At 34.6% G+C, this 15772-nt stretch overlaps 1 pseudogene; it reads left to right on the top strand.

The window, feature by feature from the left end:
- The first annotated feature begins 7372 nt into the window (after nucleotides 1–7372).
- Nucleotides 7373–10374, top strand: LOC110785267 (putative pentatricopeptide repeat-containing protein At3g15200; annotated as a pseudogene).
- Nucleotides 10375–15772: the final 5398 nt, after the last annotated feature.

The raw sequence follows: 15772 nt of genomic DNA, 5'->3' as shown, positions 1-15772 counted from the left end.
TTGCAAACTGTATTACTTTATTTAAGTTTATTTTCATTCGGTTCGGTCCAGCTAAAGATGGTTATGGGCCGGTGAGGCCCGACCCGACATGAAAAAAGCACGGTCCGGCACGAGCACGAGGTCGTGGGCCGGGCCTAGGCCGCATTTTTTTTTTGGAAAAGCACGATAAGACATGGAACGACTCGACTCGACACGACAAAATACGCTAAATTTGGTAAAGTTAGGCTTAGGTACGACGGTCCGGCCTGGCACGAAAGCCCGTGGACCTGGGCCCTATTTTGAACTTTTCGGCTCGACCCGACATGATACAGTGTGGGGCTGGCATAGGCCTGACCCGTTTAGGCCCATGGGCCTTACCCGACCCAACCCACGAACATCTTTAAGTCCAGCTCAATCTAATTTGGTTCAATTCAGTTCCGTCAAGTAAAGTTAAAAAGAGCACAGTCTGATCTAAATGAAATGATGAATGAATGTGGCTGAAGAAAAGTATTGTTTACAATAAGTTACTTGACAAAAAGAACGTGAAAGTTACACCGTCTAATTATCTAACATGAACTTGTATATGACCCGAAAAAAACTCGAATTGACTACAACAATACTATCTTGTAAACAAATCCAACTACACACCTTATCTTTTCAGTTTGCGATAACTTATCAGTTTCATTTCTTTTTCATACTAGCAGTCTAACATCGTCGAATAAAGCCTAAATGAAAATGACAAACATCACCTTCAAAAAACAAAGGAAGAGTGCATGTGTACTAACACAGATATCACTATCCTCGTATAGCAAAATAAATAAAGAACATTAAAAAAAATTGGTTAGTGTGGGTACAGGAAGTCAGGAGCCCTGCCGGAATCCATGTGTATTGAGCCATTGATACGAGGATTGGGAAAAGTCTTCTCAACTTACTTTTCGATGAGTGAAACGCACAATATATGTTATTGCTAATTAGTTATGGAGTACTTCGGATCACTTGCTTAACAATAACTAGTAAATACAAACAACTTATGCAAGACAAGACACCTAACTAAGAATATTGACAGTGTAAGTTAGAGTTGGGCACGTGCTGGTTGTGTAGGCCCGTATGTCTCGAGCTTCAACAAGCCTTGCTTAGAACGGACAAGGCGGTTTTGTGTTCTGTCGAACTCGAGCCTTTCTTCTATAAATGAGACTCGTGCATGCATGATCCGCTTTATGTGTCATGTTTGGGGCGATTGTATAGGGTCATTGTGTCCCCTTACCAATTTTAAGATCTTTAGATTCATTGGTAAAAAAAAATAAGTGGGTTAACGTGCGGACAGACCCCTTATACGTACTCGTAACAAAATTCTAATATAATGTGCAAGCAGGGTCCATGCATGGCCCATCGTACGGTCTATGGGTGTGCCTCTGGTATTCTGCCGAACTTACAAATAGCTCGGACAACCAGCATCCCCCTGGCCCGCCCCATTCGCATCTCTAATTGGAGCAGTGACGGTTCTTAGTTATGGCCTATATGGGCCCAATCTTCAGGCGAAAAATTCCATAGTATATTTATAGTTAGGATCCTCTAAAATTTGAATATAATTGTATGAATTTCATATTATATTGCTTAATTGTTATATTGTCCGTTCATGAAACTGTTCAAGATCTGCATTGAATGTGAGTGCAATTAACTAGCAATTTGTAATGCGGAAGAAACCAAATTACTCGTTCTCTCGCATGTAACACTTAGAAGGGTCCATGTGACGTGCGAATTGTTACAGAAAGGATGATTATAACCCACATGACTCGTTACGACTATAGGATTTATCAAATGGTTTTTCTGAACTTTTTTTAATCTTTAATTTTGGACTTCGTTCCGTATTAAAGATTGCATTAGAATGATAAAATATCACTAATTATTATTGTAACTTATGATTCTATCTACCTAGTTCGTTAGCAACAAGACAAATTATAAATATTTCTTAATCCCAAAATAAACCTTTTTATTATACTTTTGTGATTTAAATTATGTAGCTTTGATAATTGATTATTAATATTTTTAAAATTTTGAATATTAAATGCTTTTAATTAGGGTCGATAGATTATCTAATAGAGACAAAAGGTGCATACAGCATATATATGCTGCATATACATAGTGCTCCCTCTAACTAATCATACAAACATGTAATGATTCTCAAATTAAAAACCAAAAATCTTCTTAGTATGTCTTTTTTTTTTATAACGAACGATCACCAACTCCATCTTACGATATTTATGTGAATTTTTAATATTTCATACATTATGCATTTTTTGAATAACTCCTCGATCAAGCTTATAACTTGGTACTTTCGTAGTTTATCCCTTCTGTCTTTAATGTGGGATACTCTTACGTATAAAGTACTATGTATTTTAGTATTCTAACAACGTATATATAGTCTCTAAGTTTGTACTCCGTACTATACAAAAAGAGATAAAATTGAAAATATTAAGCTAAATCAAACATTAATAGCACTGATGGGTGTATAATTTTATCATGCTAAATTTAGGTAACATACTAAATGGTTATATGATTACCTTCGATTATTTTTCCTAGCTTTCGTGACATATACCTTCTCGCTCAAAATTATCACATGACACACTTTTTTGGCTATATTATATGAAGTATTTCTTCTAATCCCAGTTTTAATTAAAGATCAACCAAACGTCCAAACATTATGCCCTTACTTCCATCCTATAAATATTCCCTTCACATTAAAACAAAGTATGCACTTCCAACTGCATTTAATAACTTGACAATGTCATCAAGCTAGCTTACATATACACCAATATTGACCAATTTACTAAAGGCTAGGTGTTCTATGAGATCACCATACGCATATTTAGGAGTACTGATGTCAGCAATAAAAAATATAATTATACAAAAATAAATTGTAACTACGAAATACTCCGTATTTGATTAGAAAGTATGTATAATTAGAAAGTATATGATTGGTTGTAATTAATTGAACATAACTATTTAATCACAATGTGTAACTACAAAGTACGTACGTAGGAGTATTTGACTAGAAAGTAAACTATTTGGTAAGAAGTTGTCTTTTACATAAAACGTTTTTTGTATTTTACCAAATCGATCAACAACCAAGTTTCTCATAGAGCTTCTTACTAACTTCACAATTTCACATTATGATCGACATTATATTAGAAATACTAATCACATACGTAGTACTTTCTCTGTTCTTTTTTAATAGACACAAATTTGTTCGTCAAATAGTTGTGTTATTTCGTTATCCTCTTGCCAAAATAAATAAATATATAAACCAAATAAGTCTCAACATCACCAAAAGAAATGACGACATAATAACAGATTAACATTTGGGATATTTCATTTGTTAAATCCCACCATAGGCTAAAAACATGCGATACATCATTGGACGGCAGAAGTAGTTTGAAGCACCAAAAATGTTTTGTATAATACAAAGTATACTTTATACAGCCTATTAATATATAATAATATCCATATAGTAGCTAATTCATTCCTTAATTAGTTAATAACAGCCAAACTTATTCTTCAGCTAGCTAGCTAATCTTAATGGAACCCCATGAATAATTCACTAGACTTCCTAACTTCATTGCGTTAATAATACATTACTTCTCAAGGAATCTAATCAACAACTCGTAGTACATCATAGTGTTAACACTTTTTTGCCAAATATGTCATGCTACTCACCTCCTAAATGGTTGACATATTTGTCAAAAAAAAAAAAAGTTTACATATTATTGACCGAGTATAGGATAACAGTTAAGTAAATATCAGGCAGTTTGATAGAAAACTAGTTACGAATAAATTGTTTGCTCCATATTAGTTGTGTAACCGTTAGACTGTTAGTCAATTAGCGTGACAGTTATGGTGTCGCGAAATGTGTAGTTTGTTAGAATATGCTTCAAATTGGTCGAGTCCCTTACTGCGACGTCCCACCACAGGGATCTCGATGCCCGGTCAGCGAGTGGGGTTTCAGATGCGATGTACCCGAACTTTACGGTATACGTTATTTGTACTAGAGTTATCTGTTTTGGGTCTATTTCCAGGTTTTGTCTAGAGAGTACTATATAAACTCTTTAGATCAAAACCGAGTTGTATTATGAATTATGTATTCTTCAAGATCAATAAAGCTTTCATTTCCTCTGCATGTGAACGTAGCTAACACATTGTTAATGAACCAGGTTAAATTTATGTGTTCTTTATTTACTTTTTTTAATTGTCGTTCTTACTTCTGTTATAACATAGTTAAAGACGACACTAAGCCGAGCTGGCCCGAAACACGACCCAGCCCATTATGAAAAAAAGACGGTACAACCCAACACGAAAAAACAAGGCATGGGCACGGAAAAAGCACGACCTGACATGGGAACAAAGTGGTGGGTCATGGGTTGTGTCAAGGCCACATATTTCGGAAAAAACACGACACAATACATGGGCTTGAGTCGTGCATGGACCGCCCTTCTAAAAAAATTCGGCTCGGCCATTACCAGCGGGATTGGCGAGAGTCTGCCCATGTTAGCTAAAAGCATACACGGGCTCGGCCCGGCCCACGACCATCTTTAGATATAGATATAGGAGTGAGAAAAGGGAAGTGGGGGAGGAAAACCAGCTCATAATCTTGAAAGGCTTAATACTGACCCCACGTGGAGAGGTGCTGCCAGTTCGATCATGGAGTACAAACACAATTGTAAAGATTTCAATTATAACTAAGAATTTTTTAGGAGACCTTAAGAGCTGTATCACAGCTCAGTTAAATGGGACTCCCCTCTAAACATTAGGGTATACCCTACATCATTCCTGCCCTTAGCTTTTTCCCTTTAAAGTTTTAAAACGTTGGATTTATTATTATTGGAGATTATTTTGAATTGGAGCGTTTTGTAACTTTGTAAGAGCAAGTACTGTTTTTGCATTGCTTTTCTTTAAACATTCTCTTGATTGATTTCATAAGAACTAATAAGCTCCCTTTCACTCTCGAAAAGGACTTCCTAGCTTTTTGCTTTGACTTGGGTAGAAAAGGACTTTTTGTAAACGCATGTATGGTTTTGCTACTTTTTAATGGGCTATCCATGTCTAATGTCATAATCTTTTTAAAGTTAAAGAAGTAGTATATGTTAGCTTTAAGTACAACTTGCTAGAGGATGATCATTAGTTCTTATTATTTATTCGATTCGAGGTTAGCGGGTGAGTATCTTCTTTAGGGCTTAAAGGGCTCGACACATCTTAGAACATCGTTGTTGGAAACGGAAATTAGTTCTTTTTTAGCCTCTCCTGTAAATTAGAATAAGCACGACTAGAAACCTTCGTATTCGTATTCAAAAATGAAATATGATTTTTTTAAAATCATTTTACTCATTAGGTGGGGTCTATCGGAAGTTCGGAACTGAAACATTTTGGATTCTGAACAAGTATTGTTGCAATTTGCAAACCTAAAACATATTGACTTGAACTCAATACTTCCCAACTCGACTTGATCGGCAAGTTTGACAAGCGTGCATACTTATTTACTTACCTATTACTCCCTCTAAAATATTGTCCCAAATTCCATCTCAGTTCATCTATTTTAGTTTGCCCTATACTATTTATAGTATGTGGTTCTTACATGACCCCTCTCACACACGACTATTTAATTTAGCAAAAAGACAAGATTACTAACCCACTTCCTTTTATTTTAACTTTAATTTAATAAAGTGAAAATTGTGATTTGGGCAATTTTGTAAGGACGGGGAGAGTATTAATCAACAAGAGCCAAATTTCAGTAAAAGTTTTGTTGTGGAAAATGAAAATTGACACAAACCTCAACTTCTGGCCCAAACAAAATAAAAAAGGCCCAAACTCATTTTGCTTGAGAGAGTATTTGATACAGGCCTACATGCGCTACAGCCCATAGTAGGCCCTCTTTTCTCCAATTCCTTCCTGGGTTCCTTCCAACCCGACTAGACCACTGCAGCAACCACCGTCGCCACCACTGGGCCAGACCACCGCAGAAACCACCGTCGCCATTTCTGTTTCCCCCTCATTTAATCTCTCGTCTTTCAATCCTCCAATTATCACCATCTTTCCTTTCAGATTATTGCTATTTGCTAACATACCATCAATGGCGGTGACCGTGAAACGCGCAGGAGAGAGATTCTGGTATTTTTTCATCCTACTTCCTGAGTTCCTGGTGTTTTACAAATAATCAATTTATGCAAGGTAATTCGAAATTTCACTTTCAAGAGTTTGCTACTTAATCTCAATTTGAAGGTTTGAATTGCAGAGTTTGTGAATTTGATTAGTACCAATTCGACTATTTTTGTTTTGATTGTCGTAGTTTAAACCTAGGGTTAAGGAATTGAACTATTGTCCTATGACTGATTTTAACAGCTTCTAATTTGATTATGTGACTGTTGATTAATCATGAACCGCATTGAGAATTGTAATTTGAATTTAGGTATTAGATTATCCCCTATTGAAGAATTTCTTTTAAGAGCTAGTATGTTTCTGTGTCTTAATCATCATGTTCATCATAGTTTTTTGTGATATGAAGTTATAACTCATAAGTTATTTTGGACCCCCATTACAAAATTCCTCAATCCGCCATTGCATTTAGACCTTGATAATCTTGTCCAATTACAATAATTGTTGAATTCTTCCTGTAAGTGATGTGTTCATACAAGATTCTCCTGTGAAAGTATTGTCGAGGCTTGATATGTGTAGCATCAGTGTCCGTTGCTTCGTAAACTAATACTCCCTCAGACTCGTAATTAAGTACTACATCAGGAAAATGTTACAAGGATTTCGTGTAAAGGTATAGAGAACTTGCTAATTTGAGTACTCCTATGTGGATTATGAAATTTATCTTCGGAACATCAGCATATCATGAATGATTTTTAGCTGAATACGTCTGTGATTTTAGGCCACGATTTGCATAAACCATTCACATTGCTTGCAAAGTGCTTCTTCGCAGTTATTCTTATCTTGACAGACGCGTTTTAAAACCCTAATGTAATCGATATGGGACAGCAGAAGTATATGTTTGAATAAAGATGAATGTTAACTAGATTTGACACAAAAAGTTTGGACTTATTTTGGGAAGGAATACTACATTGGTTGTCTATTTGTTCTCCGTAGATATACGGAGTATTTCATTTAGAAAACAGGAATGAAAAAACAATTGAAAGCATAATTTATAAAGCAGGAGTCTACTGAAATTTCCCCTGCAGCACTAACAGTTTGCAACTATACTTTTTGTATACCCATGACATGTTTGGTTATAGTTTAGTTAATTGGTAAGTCATGTAGAAGTTTAGTACTGTGAAGAGTCTGATTCAATTATCTGTACCCTGATCGTTTTTTATAGATACCTGCATGTTGCTTGTGGTCTAAAATGCGTGTGTTTTCCATGTTGGAAATCAGTAGGTGGAAAATAGAGTTCCATGAACTACATAAGAATTATGAAGAGCAACCTATGCACATTGATACGACTGTTCTCGTTGTTCAAAATTTGCTGAAAGAATTCTCAAAAAAATAGCTCAAATCAAGATCTTGTTTGTGCTCTTGATAATTGTGGACTATCTCTAAGTGAGGATTTGGTGCTTGATCGATATGCTTAAATGATTTCATTCAGATTGGAAACTGGCATTCAGTTCTCAGACGGGTGTCTAAGAATCCAAGTGTGTATTTGTCAGGATCTAGGGCTTACAATAAACTGCTTGGGATATTGGGCAAGGCTAAGCAGTTTAATGAACTCAATCGAATGTTTGATGAAATGTCCAAGAGAGGAAACACGAATGAGAGATCATATGGGATTGTTGTTCAATGTTCATAGGTATGCTGCTGCTCATAAGATAGATGATGCAATTGACTTTTTCAAAAGAGGAGGCAGTATGGCTTCAACTTGATTTAATGGCTTTCCAAATGCCTCTGATATCTTTTTGCCGGTACAAACACGTACGTTGAGGCAGGCTGCTGAATTTTTGTTCATTTAGGCTCCATTTGGTTTGGTGTAAAATGTTTTCATGGAAAATGACATATGGGATTTTCATAACACACTATGCAAGTCCGGGAAAATCGGTACAGCGATGAAGTTGTTACATGCTGTGTGGGAGAAGGGTTGCACCCTGGACGTGGCAATTCGCTACAATATCATTGACGGGTTGCCATTAGGACACTGCGTGAGATAAATGAGAAAGACTGTGAGCCTGATGTAGTTACTTACTACTGTCTTATTAAGTACTTGTGTAAGATTCAAAGGATGAAATGGAGCAGAAGAAGGGAAACATTCCCCAAATTGTAGGACTTGTTGACATGTACTAAGAGACCCTATAAAGTTCAGAGTTTGCTCGAAAGAATGAAATCAAATGGATGCCTGATGACAAGAGATATGTATAATTTGCTACTGAAGTTGTATATGAATTGGTTCAATCAACTTGGGATGAAATGTTGAGAGACGGTATGGGACCTGATCCACGATCTTACACGGTTATGATCCATGGGCGTTTGACCAAGGGAGAATGGAAGATGCATTGAATTATGTTAGAAGAAATTGTTAGAATATATCGCAATATATTCTCATTAATTGTAATTCTCATTAATTGTAAATAACGGAAATATTTACAATTAATGAGAATATATATTGCCATATATTCTAACAGAAATGACATCGAAGCAAATGGAGCTAACCAACATTCTTTGAAAACAATCGGAGGCTAGAGCCAAGGACGAAGTTGTTGACTGTTGAAGGAGAGAAGTGGAGAAGATGAATTAATTGTTCTCTGTTCTCTGTTCTCTGTTCTCTCCATGATGAGATGTTGGCAGTGCTGAAGTATTCATAAGGTGCGTAATTTTTTTATGTGTTTCGTTTTCTATTAATGTGGACCTTAGAGCATATTATCAACGAACAATGTTCATCACACTTTCTAATTTTTCCACTCATCCACATCGTCTTCATGAACAATGGCACATTTCATTTTTTTTAACCATGAACAAAAATAAAAGTTCATCCCTATTTCTTATCGTTTCAAAATAAATAAATGAAATTAAAAACTACTCCCTCTGTCTCTTTTTGTTCTTTACGTTTGATATTTTTCATGCATTTTAACAATTAATTAATGTGTGTGAGATTCCTCTATTTTTTTTATTTAAACAAGACAAATTACGTTTATTTATAATGTTTTCACTTTTATTAAAATTCTGATATTGAAAATATGAGAAAGATTTAATGTCCCAATGGAAAAGTGTGAGAAATTAAATGACTAAATGAATTTAATTGGTTAAAGTAATTATTGGACACAGATTTTGATAGAATAATAAGACATTTATGTGATAATATATAAAAGGAAATGTAAAGAACATTTTGAAACACCCAAAAAGGAAAACGTAAAGAACAAAAAGAGACGGAGGGAGTATATCAAAATGAGTGTTTATTTATAGAGTATAAAAAATATTATCTCATGTATGTTCTTACTTCTTAGCCTCTCGGGTGCAATTTTGTTGTAGTACACTAGTACACGGCCAACAGGGCCCAACATATGCATTCACTTTCAGTCTCTGTTTCTGGAATCTGACTCGAGATTGTAGTTTTAAATATCGGGTGACTTTTCAGGTTGTAATTTGCGAAACAAAACAAAAAAAACAGAATTTTGATATTCTGACTTGCGAACTTTTGTAGTTGTATCTGGCTAAAAATTTAACAGTTATGGGCCTTTGGGCTTTCTTTTCCCTGGCCCTCCTACTTAAATGAGAATAGAATGTAAGTATTCTACCCCATTTGTTAGTTGGGCCTGTTTCGTACTTTTCTCTAGGAATAATTTACCCTTGTCTGCAGAAGAACTTGACACTATATTTTGCAAATTTCTTACTTCCTTCTTCGTACCGGAATACTCGACCCGGTTTGACCGGCACAGAGTTTAAGGGACTTGAATTGACTTATTTAATTTAATAGGTAGTAGTTGATAGTGGGGTATTATTTTAATGTAGTTAGTGGGAGGTGGGTTAAGAGGTAAGGTTGGGGGAGAGTAGGGGTTGAATTTTTAATTATTTTTTGTACGGAGTAGGTGGTAGGTGGGTTAATAGGGGTGGAGTGAGAAATAATATAATATTGTTAGAATATTTCCATTTTTAGAAACAGGTCAAGTATTAAGGGACGGCCCGATAAGGAAAACAGGTCAAGTATTCCAGGACGGAGGGAGTATTCTCTAGTCTCTACTACGCCTTCGTATTACAGTATTCTGTTTTTTTTTTGAAGGAATTTACAGTATTCTTTTAGGTTAACTCAAGATTTTGTACATTTACACACAAAACATTAATGGTTGAGCAAAATATGCAACAAGTGATGTTTTTTATCGGTTCAACTTTTTGTTGCAAAGAAGAGTAACTTTTTTGTAATTATTTATTATGCTCAACTTCTAAATTTCTAGATGTATTCGATTAATATTTATACCCAAACTTGTAAATTTTCGTATATTTCTACATATACCATCAATAAATATACCATCACTTTTTATCACTGGATCAAAACCTCATTAGATACTTGAATCATATATGAAACTAAACAATGTTGATCTCCAAAATTGGGACATTATTTGATCTTATTTGGAAGTTAAACTTAAAAGGTCCCAAAAGGAAACTCTGTTTTATAAACTCAAGGAAATAAAACCTAGGATCAATTAGTCAATTAAAGTGGGGTTAGGTTCATATAAGTCCAATCCTATGTAGCATTGCACAAGATCAAGATGTACTCATTTTTATCTCTTTGGAAACCATCCAGAAGTTGGGTAAAGTTATACTATTTCGTACTTTGTATTTAAGCAGCAAAAGATGGTTCCAAAAACATCACAATCTTGAAAGGATAATTGATAATTTATAATTGGTTAAACAAACACTAAGCTAAGGTTTATAATGGTAAGTGGGGCCCAATAGACAAAACTAGCTTAGCTAGTCCATGGTGGAAATTCGTATCTATCCAACTTTTTTAATGGTAAGAAAAATAACACTATTAAACCACCATATATGTTAAGTTAGTCAGCCCAATTACACAGCTCAATGCAGGGGAAATGGACAAATGGTAAGGGAACTCCGCACCTAGACCTGACCAAATGGTGGGCTGGGTTCGGGCCAGGCCGAGGCATTTAAATCAGCCTGTTATGTCGGGCCATGTCAAGATTCGGGCCAAAAAATTGTGCCAAACCCGTTATTTCGGGCTAAAAATATCGGGCTTTTTGGACATTTTTGAACCGGGCAAATTTATAACTAAAAGGTGTAGTTTTACGTTGTCCAAACCCGTTTTTTTTATTAAAAAAAAAATTTGAACTTTCGGGCCAGGCCTGGAAACGGACTGAGAAATTCTGCCTACACCCACAAAAAACGGGCCGGGGCGGGCTCATGTTGATCAGGTCTATCCGCACTCAAAAACAGTATACTTGATGTGATTCAAACTGATGAGTTTCCCATCAAATCCACCAAGCAAGCTCGATTAACGTCTCTATCGATATGAGTTGTTACAATTCCCTTTGAATTTATGAATGATGTGATCATATTGAAATTGTTATGGTGCATTTTTCTTCACATGCCGGGTTGTTGATGAAACATATGTAGTTATTGGTTTTAACATCATTTTGTGGTTTGGTTTGTTGCTGAATGGTGATGCAATTCCACATGCTCATAATACTAATAATTCACATGCTATATTATCGATAATGTTCCCCTTTTCCTTTATTGAATAGGACCATCTCTGGTCAAAATCTTGAGGGGGGGGGGGGGGGGGGGGGGGGGGGTTTTAGGAGAATGAATCGACTAGGGAGCAATTAGTGGACAACTAATAAAGAGGTAGAGTTCGATTATTCCAATCCATGGCGCGGTTCTGGGTGGCTCGGGGTGAGTGAGGAAATAAAGTTCTAAATACATTGTAATTCTTCTGTTCTTAAATATTAGTCTCATTTTGACTTTTTTACTTGTTTTAACTCAATATTTAACTGTAAATACTCCAAATACGTTTTCTTAAAAAAAATATAAAAAATTGATACTGTGAAACTATATATTTGAGACAAATAAAACAAGATCTCACATGAATATACTTTAAAATATGTATTGAAAAATAAATTAGAAGATTCTCTTTCATTGTAAATAGTGTCAAGATTCTAAATATAACTAATATTCAAGAACGGTGGAAATAATTAGTTTCCTAAATATAAATAAAAAATTAAATCGGAGTAGTGGTTAAGGTGATGTTGTGTCTTTCCAGAGGTCTTGGGTTAGATTCCTAACAAGTTCTTTTTTATTCAATTTTTATTAATTGGATAGCGGCCTCATTTGAGAAATTGGACAGGGTCCTATAATTGTTATGTCATTGAAGCCCCTGATTAAGACAAAGCATATAGTGTTGTTATATATATATATGCTCGCAAATCAATCATTTTTTCCAAACTATGTTGGCCACAGTGGCTATGGTGCTACTAGTTGTATAAAGCACTCAATTTTTGGATATTTAATTTTGTATTAATGTTGTGTTGGTGCCAATGAATTGAATATGATAGTTGATGGGCTAAAGTTCATATCATTGAATATAAGTTCGGCTATTTTGGATTGTGATGAAACGATTTGAGCTCGAGGATATTACAAGGAGCTTCGCAATTGAAGCTCGAAAATGGTGGGAAATTTATCTTGTGATTTGTATTATCTCTGTTTTAAAAAGATCTTTGCAGTTATTATTTGCACTAATTCCAATGCAGTATTTAACTACTGATATATCCAATTTCGTATGTGAAATATTATGAAAATACATCCCGAGACCAGTCTAACAAGATCTTACATGTAACGTTTTGATATATATATAATGGTAAGAATTTACAGTCAAAGTTTTTATACTTTGGACACATTTTCCAATGCGTAAAGAACTTTCAGAAACGAAGGTAGTAAGTCACAGCAGATATGAAATGTTTTGAAGTGGCTCAAGCAAAAATATGTGTAGTTGGGCTGACTTAATATGTAATAGGTGTTGGTTTAGTAAGGTCTATTTTTCTTACGGAGTACCTATTAAAATAAAAAATTGTTCACACAAACACTTCTATTTTTTTAGATGTATTATACCGAGTATATAATTATTGAAAAAATATTTTTACCACCTAAAACCTTAAAAAATCGAAAAAAAATTACCACCTAAAAACTAAAACTTGTATTTTACGACCTAAAAAAATTAAAACTTGTATTTTTACCACCTGAAAAATGAAATTATAGATGAAACCGTTAGTGTGTCGCAATGTAGTGACTAATTGATGCATCATAATCTGTTACAAGGTTAGCTTCTCGATAGACCTGACATAAAAGGGTAAACCGGTATTACTCCATACTAAATCTGATGAAAGGTGTTGACTTATTCGCACGGCCAAGTGGTGATATAATTAGTAAACTATCTAGTTAGTGGAACAGTGGTTAGCTAATTAAGCTAATTTAGTAGTAATGGCATAATTAATATATTCTAGCTTAACAAGTCAAAACATTGGATCAAGATTACAAGATTCTCTTGCGATTGGATACCAACAACTTGCATTATATATATACAATAATAACTAGCCAGATTAAAATTATTTTTTGGTGAAAATCTGAACAAAACAAATAATTGAATAATTTTTGAAACTAAAACTATGTAATTATTTTATTGAGTTCCCTACTTGCCTACCCAATATTCTAATTCTTTCCAACCACAAGATTTGTCTCCCACTGTCGATATCTTAGATATAATAGAGTTTGCTTATTCTTATTATTATGCCATCCTGGATTTGTTAGTGGAAAATGTGAAACCAAGACTAATACCACAAAGTATCTCATTCCATTACAAAAAAGGAAGAAATTAATGGAATTTTATTGGTAATGATGTGATTAGCTCATGATTCATATATTAGAGGATGCTCATGATTGTTAAAAGGATGTTTTGATGATTGGATTTGTATGATGGGGGAAAATATAGTATATGAAAGTGTCTAAACTCTTTATTTTGATAGTTTAGGTGTTCTAATAAGAAAATGGGGTGTGGAAGTGGACTAAAATATCGAAAGAGAGTTCTACTTTCGTTTCTGATGTTCAAATGTGATTTATAGTAGATGTAATGGCGTTGTGGAAGTGGACTTGAAAATCTAAAGAGAGTTCTACTTTCATTTTTATGTTCAAATGTGATTTATAGTAAACGTAATGGCGTTGTGGAAGTGGTAATGGTCAGGATGAAAGTACTGTGAATTGAATATAATGCTAACTGCTCTAACTTCACCTATTTTGGATTTGTTTAATGCTAAACTATTTAGGCTAATTATTATCCTCAGCCATGGCTATGTTTACTGGTTTTTGAGGTTGGCTATGTGCTGCTTTTGCTACTTTTTGTAAAACGACCAGTTTAGTTTATGAGGTTTTGATTACCTCTTTAAACAAAAAAAGTCGAAAGAGGGTTAATTATACGTACATCATGTTCATTGTACATACGTCATTGTCCATAGGCCACGAAATGGTTGATGAGTACTACAACTCACAAGTCACAATTTCACATAAATGGTAGGTTAAAAGGGTAGCTAGCTAGGTTGGCTCTTGGCACAATTTGTGGATAATTGAGTACTCCGTACGTCGGTAGTATTACCAATTTACCAGGTCATGATCATAGTTTTAGTGGCCACGTCACTTACAAATTGATCATGAAAATTTGAATTAAAAAAAAAACATAAAACTCGTGCAACTGCAAATTTGGGTACAAGTCTACAACAAGACTAAACTACAAAGTTGTAAAGTCAAAGTCAAAGTCAGAGAGCAAGAAATATGATTAATCAACAACAAATTAAAAATTTGATCTATCCTTTGTTTTTAACTACGAGTGGGAATTAGGTTGGTTGCATCCCATTGTCTTTAGAGATAACGATAATGGATTCTTAGCTCAATTTTTATGTCATGTATGTTCAGAAAAGTACTATCATGGATTCTTAGCCAAATACTATGTCATCATGAGCTATATATATATATGTTCGATCTCTCCAAAGTGACAATGCATACCTTTGGTTACGACAATTTTAAGATCCTCTACTACAGCAGACAGACATTTCGGATCGGAAATACTATTTTTGAAAGTTCTTTGAATTGAACTTAACTAAACATATTTATAGTTTTAAATTATTTTTTTTTCTTTTTTTTACAAGGTAAGAAGAAAAGGAAAAGCACTAGGAGACCCTCCTCACGAGGGGAAATTTATAGTTTTAAATTGAACTCAATCAACTTATTGATAAGTTAAAATACAATAGAAGTCAGTAATTTTAGATGATTTCAAATGTGTCAAGGTCGTCAAGTAAATACGGTTGTGGGTCAGGTCGGGTTAAGCTTCGGGGTGAAGCCCATGGGCCACGCCAAACAACTCGGCATCAGGCCGAGCTGGGTTGAAAATTTCAAAACAAGGCCCAAGCTTACGGGTCGTCTTGTTTAAGCCTAATTTATTCGGATGCACAATAAATGTATTTAACGAGTCAAACTAAAACTCAATTCGACTCGAAAGGTCATGACTCATGAGTCGTCAACTTAAGAAACATAATATTCCATTGCACTTATGGATCCTAAAACAGGTTAATGAATATGAGAATCGGGATGGAAAGATGTCATTTTAAATAATTTTTATCAATTTCTTAAAAAAATCTAATTTATGAGTTTTTTATTATTATTCGGATTTAATTGTAATTTTATACGGAGTATAATATTTTATAGAGAGGAGCTTGAATTATGTTATGTTTTGGCCTTAAAACACACTATAGTTTGTAGATTAAGT

The sequence above is a fragment of the Spinacia oleracea genome, chromosome 2 (assembly GCF_020520425.1).
Source record: "Spinacia oleracea cultivar Varoflay chromosome 2, BTI_SOV_V1, whole genome shotgun sequence".
NCBI lineage: Eukaryota > Viridiplantae > Streptophyta > Magnoliopsida > Caryophyllales > Amaranthaceae > Spinacia > Spinacia oleracea.
Note: the sequence above shows the minus strand (reverse complement) of the source record. Positions and strands in the feature narration are given on the sequence as shown.